The 12276-nt window shown below is 43.3% G+C and overlaps 1 protein-coding gene across 2 annotated transcripts in view; it reads left to right on the top strand.

The window, feature by feature from the left end:
* The first annotated feature begins 3122 nt into the window (after positions 1–3122).
* The window catches only part of SPTB (spectrin beta, erythrocytic), a 107300-nt gene continuing 98146 nt past the window's right edge, over positions 3123–12276 (top strand). For both annotated transcript variants that reach the window (XM_016141737.2, XM_016141736.2), the window contains exon 1: positions 3123–3241. The gene's annotated coding sequence lies outside the window, so the exon portion shown is untranslated. The remainder of the gene's footprint in view (positions 3242–12276) is intronic.

Below are 12276 nucleotides of genomic sequence, written 5' to 3'. Positions count from 1 at the left end.
TAAACTATTCCTTTTCCTGAACCTGTTTCGGTTTCCTCTGATTTTGTTTTTCTCTAGATCAGATCATGCCTCTCTCTTCTATATTTCAGGATTTCCTAAAAACTCCTGGAAAATTTATCACACTTTTTCTTATTTCTCTGTGCTGCTAGATTCCTGTTCTAAGAAATATCTTTTTATAAGATTTGGGTTGGAAGAGAAGGTAAGTGCATCTGCTCAATCTACCATCTTAATCCAATCTCTACCTATTATTTTCTTTGTTATCTGTGTTATTATCAAATAATATGAGCTCAATGTGAAAAAAATCAGAGAATACAGAAATAGGTAGAATGTGAATATTTCTTCTTGTGTCAGATTCCTCTAGTGAGCCAACTTACAACCTCTTGGCCTTGCCTATTGATTTTGCTGGTACTGGGTAGACTGTTCTGAGAGGGCTTCCTCTCACTCCCTGGTTGAACAGCATGTATGCGTAAATGCACACCTTTCCTTCTGGCCCCAGAACTCTTCTAAAGCTGCAGACTGACTGGTCTGGTCTGGGGCTGTGGTCAGAGGGGGCAGCCCCTTGACCACTCAGGATAAGGGCCAATCTCCTACACTTTAGACAATTCCAGGAGGTATTCCATACTCTTCTCAGGAAGTCCCTGAAGAATTAATCCCTGTTACCCATAACAATGTCCTCTATTATCAATCCCTATATCAGCTTTTCCTTTTTTTCTATTTCACTCTTCCCAGTTTTTCATTTCCACTCTCAAAGGGATCCACCATTTTGCCCCTTCTTATTTGACTGCCCTTTTCCGCTCTACAGGCATATCTTGGAGATATTCTGGGTTCAGTTCCAGACCACCACAACAAAGCAAATATCACAATAGAGTTGTAATCTTTTTGCTTGCGGACAGTTTTGCCTTCGTTTTGGAAAAAATGCAATACTGTGTGATGTGCAATAAAGTAAAACGCAACAGAGCGAGATATGTCTGCACTTCTAAACTTCCTCTCTCTCTCAGTTCTGATTTATCATTTCACTGTAACTCTATTAGCTGTAAAGCATTTGGGGATGCTGTCGGGATAACAGGCTCTGTAGCAAATGAGGTTGTATTGAATTATTTAGCTTTCAGCCAAAGTGGAGATAACTAAGGCAGCTGAGCTGGTTTGTAAAATTCTGGAGTAATCTGTCCACTGAATTGATGCTTTTATCATATTAACTTTTTCTTGTGGTTAAAATTACAAATTTTAATCTATGTGTGCAACTTTTCAGTTCAGTGGCACAGACATGTAGCTAAGGAATTATCTGTTTCCTGAGGTATATAATTATGTATGCAGAATGGCAAGTCCAGGGAATCACGAATTTATTTAACAAGTTTATTGACACAAAGCTTCTAAAAACATAAATATGTAATTTCTCTCCATTTTTTTCTTTCAAAAATAGATCAAGGAATTCTACTTGAGATATACAATAGTCTCAGTTTTGAAAGCTGGCCTGTTTTCCTTACTAGATTTTGGTTCTTAATTTTTTAAATGAAAAAGACCTTTTTGTTTCTAACTCAGTAATAAACAAGTGGATTCTTAAATGTTATCAGAAAGGGGGATCTTGTTGATCTAATGGATGAACACAAATATCTTTATGTCATCTTCTCTATATTACTACTGTCTTTTAAGAAATTGAGCCTAATAAAGGCAGAGACAACAGTGGGTGTGGTGAATTATGTGGTTTTGTAATAAATGAGGAGTTTGCCCCCAAGCGCATCTCAGTGTCTAAATGCCCACTCTCAAGAAGTATGACTGCAGCAGGAAGTGAAATATGTTTGCTAATGTTCAATATATAAACTAAGCATGCACATCTGGCAATTAAACACCCCTTTTCCTGGTGAACACTGGAAAACAGCATAATTATACTCCCAAGCAAATAACTCAGGAGTAAGACTGTTCCATTGTTAAGAATACCAGGCGGCATCAATGTTAAAACTCTTTTCTGCATCTATACTTTTTTAACGCCACTTCCATCTCCATCATACCTGAGATTACTTGGGCTGAGGACTGCTGAGAAGCCGTTCGAGTCACGGCAGGTGGAGAGAGGATGAAAGCTACAACAAGGCAGACCACCAAGGCTTATTGAACAATTATCTTGTTCAATAGCAAGAAAGTCAAGAAAATGGATTATCTTACAAGCTGCTGATGTACTTCTGAGTCTCTCTCTTGAGGTGACTCGGTGGTGCCCTGTCTTTCCTCTCTCGCACCAGTGGTTCTAATGTTTCTTCGGCCTGCTGCATCCCACACCGCCCAGGCTGGCAGCGAGGAAGACCTAGAGCTCTCTTGGAGACCGGGGACGGGCCAAGAGGTGCGAGTGGGCTGGAGTGGCAGCTTGCTTGTTGATTATAGTTCCTACAGTGTGCGAGCGCCTTGGGACTGGGGGCTTGCACCCCGCCAGTTTTTCCGGGTCTGCCCGGACCACACCAAGACTACCAGCCGGGAGCGGGGACCCAGGGCCCAGGGCTCACCCGTGCCTTCTCAGCGTCTGCTCTTACCATCAGTGGGGAGAAGCCAGCCCCAGGGCGCGCAAGCACACCACCTCTCCGGGCACAATCTGTTCCATCCAAACCCGCCGCAGCGGGGACGCACTGCCCACCCTACGGCCTAAGTGTGTCTATTATATTTAAAACACCTTATTATATACATCAGGGACACAAGGCGGGAAAGTCTGAGGGGCTCGTTTTCGAGGCCAGACTAGCTGCTCTGGGCGCACGAATTAGGCCCGAGCTGCAGAGTCAACCCCTTCGCCGCCGCGGGGGACTCGGGTAGCGCGCGGTCTGGGGAGGTGAGCGACCATGGGGGAGCTGCCGCTGCTCCGACTACTAGCGTCCCGAGCCCGGGCGGCCCACGGGGAGGCGGAGGCCGGCTCCGGGAGCGGGACAGGGACAGAGGCCCGGCAGGTGCCCTCGGCGCGGAGGCTGATTGGCAGGTGCGGGAGTGGGTGGGGAAGGCGGGGGCTGGGCCTGGCGCTGCGGGAGGCTGCGGCCCCGCCTCCCCGCCCCCGCCGCGGGACTATCTGGTCCCGGCAGCAGCGATGTCCCCCGGCAGGAATGTCCCTCCTCAGATAATGTTATTTATATCTCTGGGCGGGTCCGCGGCTCGGCAGCACCAGGCGCCCGGCGGCCGCTGTGCCAGGAGCCCCGCGCTGCCCTCCTCCCCCTGCGCTGCTGCCGCTGCCGCCCCCGGGCTCCGGCTGGCCGCCGCTACAGCCCCAGCGCAGGTGAGTCCCGGGAGGGGGCCGGGGGGGCCGAGGGGTGTGGGTGTGGGTGCTGATGCACGAGGCTGGGGCGCGCGGCGAGAGCGCAGAGGAGGCGCTGGGCCCAGGGGACCGAGGCGGGGGGGCCCAATCCCGGGTGCCGGGAGTGAGGGCGGCGCGGGGCCCGGGAGGCCCTGGCGGCTGCGGCAGCGAACGCCCCGGGGCGCGGGAATCCGCGTGGGCTTCGGAGGCGCTGGGCAAGCTGGGCGCTTGCTTTGGAGAACCAGATCCTGGAGCGTCGCCCGGGGGCGCTGGGAGGGCGGTGAGGTGTTGCGTGTTCTGGTGCTGGGCCGCCTCTTCCAGTACCCCAGCATGAGGGCGAAGGGGGTTCTGTCTTTCGCCTCCCGGTCTTCCGCGCTGCCCTCTCTGCCTTCCGCTGCCGTGTTTCTCAGTCTTGGGGCCGCTCAGATTCTCTTTTGGGGAACTTGGCCGTGCGCTCCCGGGGCAGCCCAGCGCCGCGGCAGGGACGGCGGAGGGGGCCGGCCCCCACCCCGCGGGCGCTGGGAACCACGCGGAGAGAGTGGCCAGGTGCACCCAGAGAGAGAAGGTCAGAGCTCGCGAAGCCATCCTCTAAGGACCCCTACTCTTCCTCTCTCAGAGTCCCTCTCCTCCAAGTGGCTGCGGTCCACTCTCTTCCCTCACCGCCTCACCAGTCCCTCTTTCTCCAACAACTTGGCCATGAGAATTAGCAGAAAGTGGGAGAAATTACTGGAGCTTTGAAACAATCCTCAATTCCCACCAACTCACCCAGACTTCCAAGGGTGGGGAAGTAGCTGTAGGCTTGAGTACTGTTTCCGTGACAACGAGCCCCAGGTAGGGCCTTGATTTATAGACTATTAATATCTAAACCACTGTTTTCAGTGAGCAGTTAGCGGCGCCAAGAGTTAATAATAACTCTCTACACTCGCTGAAGGAAAATGAAAAGAAGCCAGTGTTTCAAAAAAATAAAATAAAATTTAGACCCATCGGATATGTGTGTGTGTGTGGAATATAGTGACAGTATTTCGTACCGAGAATTCCTGTGAGGAGAGGCCAGGCTGTCAACCTCAAGTAGGCGGTAGCCATGCAAAAACCCCAGCCTTGAAGTAGTCAGGACCTATACTTCAGTTTCTAAGGAAAGTGATTCCGGTGGCTCTTGAATGAGAGCAGTCTGCAAGTCAAAATTTTTAGGCATCTCTATGCTATCCACTAACTTATCCTTAGCTTCACAGATGGTTCTGAATTTTATTCTAGAATTCCCTCTTTGACTACACCCCGCTCCATGACCCAGGCAGGTCATTTCCTATTCCCAGGGTGAGACTTTTACTCTTTTGCTAGGAGCCCTGGGTTTCAGAATATCTTAAACTTTTTTTGCAAGTGCAAAATGTTAAGTGTACTGAACACCCAGCACCCATCACAGCTAGGTTTGTGGGCTGGTTAGGGAAAGGAGTATTAAGCTCACGTTAAAGAAGAGCTCACTAGCTTTGAAACCAACCAACTCCTCAGAGGTGGGTCGTTTTTACAGAACGTTATCAAATTCTGAAAGACGTAAAGTCTGCTTTATAAAAATGTAGCCTTTAGATCTCTCGTCTGTTGCTCTTAGCTTTATCAGTGGCCCAGGCACAATGATTGGGGATGAGCCAGTTCCGTTAATCCTGAGTTCTCAGAAGACTCAGAGTTCGCTGGTGGAATTGAAAGCACCTGAAAACTCTCAGGCATCCAGGACTGGCCTTATAGCACAGGCATATCAAGTTTTCCTGAGTGGCTTGCCCAGCTGAGAGCTGGGATACCACCTTTTGCTCTGGTCGTTGCTTCTTCCAAGTGTTCTGATAGTGTCCTCTACCTGCTGAATGACTGGCTTTGGAGTAGGTAAAGGTATAGCAGGAGACAGACTCCCACCTAGGATCATATCTGACGAAATAAAAATGACAATTTTAGGCAAACAAGGTGCGAATGAAAGTTTTGAACTAAATGCAAAATTTGATAGTTCTGCCACAGTTCTGGAAACAGACTGTGGTAAATAAAAATAATAACAGCTTTCATTTTTTTTTTCTATCTTTTACATATCAGTGCCTAGCTTGGTGACTGGCTGGTAATTGACACATGGTTAATCATTGAATGAGTTAGAGAATGAATTAATGAATGCTCAGAGTGTTCTTTGTGTTATCCTATTTAATTAGAGTAACTCTGCAAGGTAGCTCATGTTATCAGCATTTTACAAATGAGGAAACAGGTTCAAGGAGATTCATTTACCTCACATCACATAGCTGATGAAAGGTAGGGCCACAATTCAAATTCACCTGTTCGATTCTGCTCTTTTTAAGGTTAGACGTTTGGTAGGGGGTATGGAATTACAAATTGTAAAGATTTGATTGTAGGATTGTTTGTTAGTTTCATAATCTTTCACTCTCAAGAGCTCAGGTAATATTTCTGCTTATATCAGAGCTTTAAGAATATTACCTGAAGATGGTATTGGACACTTATTTGCTCAGAGGTGTTTAGCCTTGCCCATTATGTTCAGGTCATTATTTCAAGGACAGAACTGAAATTTTGGCAGTAGTTGAAGCATAGATTTTTTGAAAACAGATTTTCCTTTCAGTCCTGGAAGTGGCTAGGAAGGATTGATGATGTATGAGGACAGGGTGATAGGACGGAGAATGACTATAAAAAATTTATGAGATAAATGCTGTTGGAGTGGGAAGGGACCTTGGAGGTCACAAAGTCCGGCCTTCTGCTTGGGGAGTCACTTGCTTACAGGTAAGCCCTAACTACAGTTTACCTGTGTGGCTATGGTATCTGCCTGCTACATTTGTCATTCTTCGCATTTCTTTCCTGTCTCTCTTTCTTTCTCAAGGCCAAGATTGAGTTTACTACCTGGAGTTCTGCCTAATCAACCCACTGAAGTTTTCTATCCTTTGGGAGAGATTGTGAGAGGACATATTGTAAAATCCAATACTTTCATCTAGTGAAATCTTGAGAAAGAAAGAAAAGGTTTGAGAATAGGCAGGAGAAAAGGTGTTATGAGCATTAAACTCTAGACTGTTCCATAATCTACCAGTTGCCTGTTAGGTTTACAGATATATGTGTTTTTACACAAGAAGTATGCACATAATTATCTTGAGACGGTGCAAATCTCAAGACATTATTATGTAGCATTACTGGGGCAGTTTGAGAAAGGACTTTACGGAATTATTGGGACTTTCAGATACCTATTTTAATCTAAACCTAGTCAATCAAATTGCTCTTGAAGTATGTTATTTCAAATTTCAAAATCAAACACAAAATTTTACTCTCTATTCGATACCTGAAAAGGCAGGAAACATGACCAATGGGAGGTTTAAAGTGATATAAAGTTTATCTCTTCATTTCCACAATGCTTTTTATAACCTCAGACCTACAGATTAACATTTATAAATTTATTTGGGAGGATCAAGAGTGAAAGTAACTGTGCTGTGTGGGCTCGATGAGAAATTTGATTTTATGAGGACGGGCAAGGGAAAGGTCATGGATACTGAAACCATATGGATGTTACTAGCCACAAATCACTGTGGAAAGAAGTATTTTATCTTAAAAGTGGTTTGTATTGACTTGATATTTGTTTTGTTTTGTTTTGTTTTGTTTTGTTTTGTTTTACAGACAGCTCTTTAGTTACTCCTCTATTTTAGATAAGAAATCTGGGGAGGAAGAGTAAATGCAGTGGTCTGTGTCCCAGAATCTTCCCATAGCATTTGCTGGATTTATCACAAAGATGCTGCTTTCCTCTGACAGCCCCAAGAGGTGAAGGTCACCTGGTTTTGGAGATGGAAATGGTGATCGAGGGAAGGCATAGGAGGCAGTCAGGAGAATTCACTGTCAGATCTGGCTCCACTCACTGAATTGTCAACTCCCCTTGGTAAATATTTACAAAATGTCATAGCCTGTTTCCCTTTGTTGCTGTGCTTATTTCTTAATTCACAGCCAAAAGATCCAGTTCTTCCATTTTCAGCCAGCCTTAGCTGAATATCAAACCACCAGTGGATTCCAGCCTTACAGCTCATACAGCATTAGAGGCAGTCCTACACAGAAATGCTTCCTTAGTGGATTGTCTGGCTAGCTTATTACATTCCCAGACCACCTTTGATTTTTCTCTTTCTTTTTTCTGGTTGCAGGAAACATTATAAGCCATGTTCTTCCTACCTCAGCGAGGCCTTTTCAGGCTTTGCCATAATGCTTAATTTTTATACTATACCTGTGCAGACCTGGCCAAGGGTATAATTACAAGGGCAATTAAAACCCAGACATATATCAGGTTAGCAGTCGGGGCAAAAGTGGGGCTTCCTTTCTTCCTTTCATTTGAATGCTATATATTTAGCGAGCGAAAAGGCACAGGGCTAGAAAAAAAGAGACTTTGCATTGAATTGGGTTCAGATCATCCAGGATATTTATGAAAAGAATAACAGGGCACCTTGACAGCTATAGAATAATAATTGCTTTGAATTATAGTCAATTCAGAAGTTTCCACCACCATAAAAAGGAGCAGAACAGAAACTAGATACTCCTGAAAGGGAATAAGTTGAAAATCATTTCATTTTGTACCAGACTTAAATATGGGTGTGTCTTGTTTGAGAATTCATAGCACTTCAAATGAAACAAAGCATACTTGAAAGACACAACTTATGAGGACTGGACAGCAGTCTCTAGCCTCATTCTGTGCTCTGGTCAAGTTCCTGCCTGTTTCCAGAAGCCCCCTAGGAGTAGTCAGTTTCACCCTTCGTTATATTTTCTCAGGGTAGAAAAGAAGAGCCCTTTTCATAATACTGACTCTGAGCCATAAATCATAGAGAGTAGAGCTGGAAAGTTCTGAGAGAGCCATTTGAGAAATATTCAAAAAGAGCAAACATTGGGTACCTACAGTGTGCATTATGTGCTGACAACACAAAAAGGGATCAGATGGAGACCTGCTCTGGTGGGGGAAACGAACTTGCAGACAAGCAGTTATTCAGCAGGATACCTGAGCTAGAGCCTGTAGGAGGAAGTGTCTGGTTCAGGTTGGGGAGTGCCTAGGATTTTTCTAATGGAAGAAGGGAGGATAAGCAGAGATGGGGTTCTAGGCATTTAGCCTGGCACAATAGAGCGTGATTAGATTAGAGAGTGAGGCATAGTTCTCTGTAGCTGTTCAGGGTATAGTCCAGGAATGGGCTGGAGATGGGATCAGAAAGATAGTTTAGGTTCAGTTTGTGAGGAACATTGAAGGTTCACGTTGAAATCAATAAAGGTTTTTGAGTAGGGGAGGGACCAGATCAGACCCTTGTTTAGATAAAGCTCACCAGGGGCAGTGAAGGGAATGTAAACTAGAGATCAGCTAGTACAAGATGATGATCACACAGATGATGTATGTAGTCCACTCAGTTTTCAGGATGCCTTTGTATATGCATCATCTCGTTTTATTTTATAATGATTACATGAAGAAGCAAAGCAGATCTCATCATACCTACTTTAGAGTCAAGGAAATGGGATTAGAAACGGGCAGTGATTTGCCCAAGATCCCTCTAGTAAATTATAGAGAAGTTGACTCGGTTTTCTAGTTCTCAGGCTGGGGCTTGTTCAGATCTCCTCAGTAGAGTAACTAAATAATCTAGGCTTTCTGGTTGAGGGCTTGCTTGCTTTCATCAGCAGAACTTTCAGTCTAAATTCATTGGTTCTGGAGAGAGGGTAAAGGACATTTGTTATAGTATTTATTCTTTAGCCACAAACCCTCACGAATAGCCCTCCAAAGTGTACACAGATGATAAAGCATGAATTAATGTCAGGCATGCATGTGGGTTCCCAACATGCCATAGATAAATGATGGATTTATGTGCCTGTCAATTGATGTTTGGCTTTTTCATCCCCTTACCCTAAATTTACCCCAAAGTGTGATTATGCTTATGCCTCATTTTGGGCTTCAAAAATGTTTTTTTCCCCCAGTGATCTTGAGTGCCTTGATTTGTATGTACTTCATTCATCAACAACTACTTATTAAACTTTCATTTATTTGCCAGACATAATCTAGGCATAAGCTAGGAATATAGCAGTGTATGTGGCCAAAAAAAAAGAAAGTCGGACATCATGGAGCACACATTCTAGTTGAGTGAGACAGATACTAAACAACAACAAACACATGAGAATGTATCATAATTGCAGATGATATAAAGAAAAAATAAAGCAGTGCAAAGGGAAAGAGAGGTGGTTCTACTCTTTGAGGTTGGATGATGAGGAAAGGCCTCTCTGATGAGTTTTCATTTGAGCAGGGACTCAAATGAAGCAAAGAGGGGTGGCAGGGACAGGGTTGTTTGGGAAAGAGAGGTTGAATGCAAAGGTCCTGAGGCCAGGCCACTGCTGTGTCCAGGGAATGGTCAGGAAGGCAGTGTGAGTCAAGTGGAGGAAGCAAGGGGACAGAGCAGGAGTTGACGTCGGAGAGGAAATGGGGTCAGGATCATGAGGCTTTCAGTCATGCAAGGACTTTCGATTTTAACCATGCAATAGAAAACTACTGGAAGTTGTGGGCAAGCGAGTGATTTGTTCAGACTGGTGTTTAGGAGGGTGTTTCTGGCTGTCCTGTGGAAGATTGATTATAGGGGACAAGAGTGGAAGCAGGGAGTGGAATGAAAGCTACTCTAGTGGTCCAGGTTAGAGATGATGGACCAAGCTGATGGTGGTGGGATGCAGTTAAATTCTGGATAGATTTTTAAGGTAGAGTTGATGGGATTTGGGTATAGAAGATGAGAGAGAAAGAAAAAGTCAATAATAACTCAATTGGTTTTGGTCTGACCTACTGGAAGAATGAAAAAACCATTTACTGAGGCAAGTATATTATTTCTGATTTTTGTTTTCATTGAGGAGTTGATTTGGAATAGACTCTGGCAGACTTTTCATTTAAATACACCATAAAGGAGGTGTTTTATTGCAGGCGACTCATAACATCTGTTTGTTTTGCAGTAAAGCCTTTGTTCTGTGTAATTTGTACTATTACTTTTAGGTCATTCTCACAACTTTTCCATTATGTGATAGAGATTAAGATATGGTGCAAACAAGATTGAAATATATTTCATTTTATAATTAGAAACGTTTTGAATTTGGTAGTTATAGAATTCACTTTGTGTTGTCATATTAACAAACCTTAAAACTACAAAATAAATTCATGCACATGATTAAGAAGTACAAGAGTGTACAAGGAAAAGTTAAATTTTTCTTCTCTTACCTCCATCCTACTCCCAAGGAGTTATAACAACGTCAACAGTTTCTTGTGTATCCTTCAAGAAAAATTCAATGCAGATGTAAGCACATGGTCTGACATATTTCAAAGCCTTAGCATTAACCTAGCAAAAGCACATGTTTGTTTTCATTTTTTTGTGACTTAGTAGCTCTCAAGTATATACTTTAGTGGCTTGTAGTCCAGCTTTCTATCCATTAAAGGTCTCCTCCAAAGCCATCCCGCACTAAAACACTGTGTTCATCACCTTTTCTCCAAAATCTTCAGTGGTTCCCGTTCAGCTAGAGGTGAAAATCCGAACTCATAAAGTTATTAGCCGTTATAATCTGGCTCCAATCTCTTTTTCTATCCTTATCTCTTACCGCTTCTCATCACAAACTCTCTCTTTTATAATAATGTTTGTCTACGCCTATTTACTGAGTCCTGAACATATCTCCCAAATTCGGGGTAGTTTCCTTCAATCTTCCTGAAACACTTCAGCCCCCAGTAATCTCTCTCTTCTCCAAATTCATTAAAGGGCTAATTACATGTAGTACTTACTTGACTGTAATCATAGACTTCTTTTATGATTATTTAACTTTTCTCGTGTCCATCTATGATTTGCTCAACTAGAAAGCTCTCAAGGGCATGAATTGATTTATGAATTACAGTCACGGGTCTTACCTAAAGTCCTGCCTAATGCTTTTGCACATAGATGTCAATTAGTAATTTTTGGAATGTATACTTTGACAGTCATCCCCTAATGGAGTAGTGCTGGTATATGGGGATTATCTTTATTAAAAATTGTCAAATGATGGCTGCCAACAAAGCCACCGTCTCAGTGGGTTACATACGTGTCCATTCCAAGGGAATTGTACCTGCATGCTGCTCCTTTAGATGAAGAACTTCCTAGTGTGTCTTGTCTAATGCACTTGCCCCCTTGTCATATGGCATTGCATCTAAATGTCAGAAACAAGATGTTTCAATTTTCCCCTAAAAGACCAAGTACAGTTATTTAATGGGCATGGCAACCATGCAATTAAAAAATTGTTTTAAATCATGATAAATATTTATATGTGTCGCCATTTTAACTATTTTTAAATGTTCAGTGGCATACATACATAAACATCACTGTGTAGCCATCACCACCATCCATCTCCAGAACCTCTTTTATCTTCCAAAACTCAAATTCTGTATCCATTAAACATTAACCCCTCCCACCCCGCCCCGCTCCCCAGCACCTGGCAATCACCACTTTACTTTCTGTCTCTATGAATTCGACTACTTTAGGTACCTCATGTAAGTGGAATCACATAGTATTTGTCCTTTTGTGACTGGCTTATGTCACTTAGCATAATGTTTTCAAGATTCATTCATGTTGTAGCACGTATTAGAATTTCATTCCTTTTTAAGGCTGAATAATGTTCCATTGTTTGTATTTTTCACATTTTATTTATCCATTCATACATTGGTGGACACTTGAGTTGTTTCTACCCCTTGGCTATTGTGACTAATACTGCTATGAACATGGGAATACAGATTTCTCTTAGATACTCTGTTTTCACTTTGGGATGTTTGTACTCAGAAGTATATATAGTCCAGTATATTGCTGTATCATGTGGTAATTCTATTTTTAATTTTTTGAGGAACTAAACCATGAAATTTTAATATTTCTCCCTGGTATTCAATATCTCCAGAGGGAAGGGCAAAATTTATTAACATCCTCACCTTTGTGCCCAAACTGTACTTGAGAATTGTTTATTTGAGAACACTATGCTTAGGGGATTGTTTGTCACTAAAGTTCTTGAAT

Source organism: Rousettus aegyptiacus, unplaced genomic scaffold (assembly GCF_014176215.1).
Source record: "Rousettus aegyptiacus isolate mRouAeg1 unplaced genomic scaffold, mRouAeg1.p scaffold_m13_p_3, whole genome shotgun sequence".
Lineage (NCBI taxonomy): Eukaryota > Metazoa > Chordata > Mammalia > Chiroptera > Pteropodidae > Rousettus > Rousettus aegyptiacus.
This window is presented reverse-complemented; position numbering and strand designations above follow the sequence as displayed.